The following is a 1,535-nucleotide window of genomic DNA, read 5'->3' as shown; positions in this document are numbered from 1 at the left end:
TTGGTCGCGCGGCGGGCGCCAGCGCATGTGCGCCGCGCCTCTGCGCATGTGCGCCGAGTGGCAGCACTGAGGGTCGGACAGGGTGACGGCTTAGTCAACATGACCATGCCGCCGGCGAGGCAGTGCTCGTCGCATCGTGCAGCCATGACGTATACTTGCATCGCCTGCAGTCCCAGGTGGCAGTTGAATCACAGACACAGGACCGTCGGTCCAGGTCGCCGTGGAAAGGTCAGAAACGTCTTGATATCTTACGGGGGCCTTGCAAGGCAGACCTGTTACACATCAGATTTCTGAAGATTCTTGCATCGCCCATTCATCAGGCACTCGAGGCACAGCCGAGATCGTCCACGATGTCGCCAACGGGCACAGGGGACGGGACCGTGCTGCAGCCCTTGCCAGAGCTACCTGCGTCCCAAACAGGGACATCCACCGCGACCGCCAGCCACTATAAGGCGGAGGTGAAAGGGGTTTGAAAGGCCGCGCGAGGATCCCGCGCGACTTACATGCACGACATGAAGGGGGTGCTCATGCGACGCTCGAAGCGGCCCACAACACGCTGGCTGCCTCCGCGGCGCGCCCGACGCCGGCGGTGCCCTGTGCTCTGCTGATGCAAGCACGTGCAAGACCGTACAGCGCCTAGGAGGAAGCCGGCCGCCCAGCCAGCCTGCCCCGCCGCGGCCGGGGCAAACACAACAGCGACACCAGCGGAGTATGCGGATGCTCAAGCAGCGACGGCGGCGGTCAACCTCGCCGCTCATGCCCTTTCACTCTCCACTTCCCTGAAATGTTCCTCACGCCTGCCCCTGCTCGCCCCTGCCCATCCGCCCTTTCGGCGGCAGGTGTCCAATGTTGCCGGGTACATGTGAGCTCGCAGTGCCCACCTCAAGGCCCGCTTCGCACCGACGCGCACGCGGGGCGCGAGCAGCCGCACCGGCGCCGGTGCAGCACCGCCCGGCGGCCTTGCCGCCAGCCCGCAGCGCGGCCCCTGACCGCGGCCCCGCCCGATGCGCCGCGCATGGTCCGCGCCCGCCGCGCCACAGGTGCCACATCCACCTGGAATGCGAGTTTCCGGTGGCCCCAGACGTTCTGTTTCAGATCTTCACGCACCCAGGCGAGCGCGCGGCGCGCGTGCGTGCTCGCGCGCCCCAAGCTGCAGCCCCTGCATGCATTGGGCGTAGGATCCCTCTCTCCTCTCCCCGAATCTTTTCTTGCAAGCACCGGCGCAACCCAGAGGCTGATGATCTCCTCTCCCAACGCGGGTACACACACATGCACACACACGCACACACACAAGTTCACACAAACACGCACACTCACACGCACACACACATACACACATTCACACGCGCACACACACACACACACACACACACACACACACACACACACACACTGCGCAGACAACTCTGTGGCGTTCAGGGACATCAAGCGCGTCGGGTTCAGGAAGGTGCTGCAGTCCCACCCCGGCTTCAAGCTGGTGGAGGTCGAGCAGGTGCGCGGCAGCTGCTTCGAAGACGTCGCCCCCCCCCCCCCCC

Source organism: Monoraphidium neglectum (assembly GCF_000611645.1).
Source record: "Monoraphidium neglectum strain SAG 48.87 unplaced genomic scaffold scaffold01931, whole genome shotgun sequence".
In the NCBI taxonomy this organism is placed as follows: domain Eukaryota; kingdom Viridiplantae; phylum Chlorophyta; class Chlorophyceae; order Sphaeropleales; family Selenastraceae; genus Monoraphidium; species Monoraphidium neglectum.
This window is presented reverse-complemented; position numbering follows the sequence as displayed.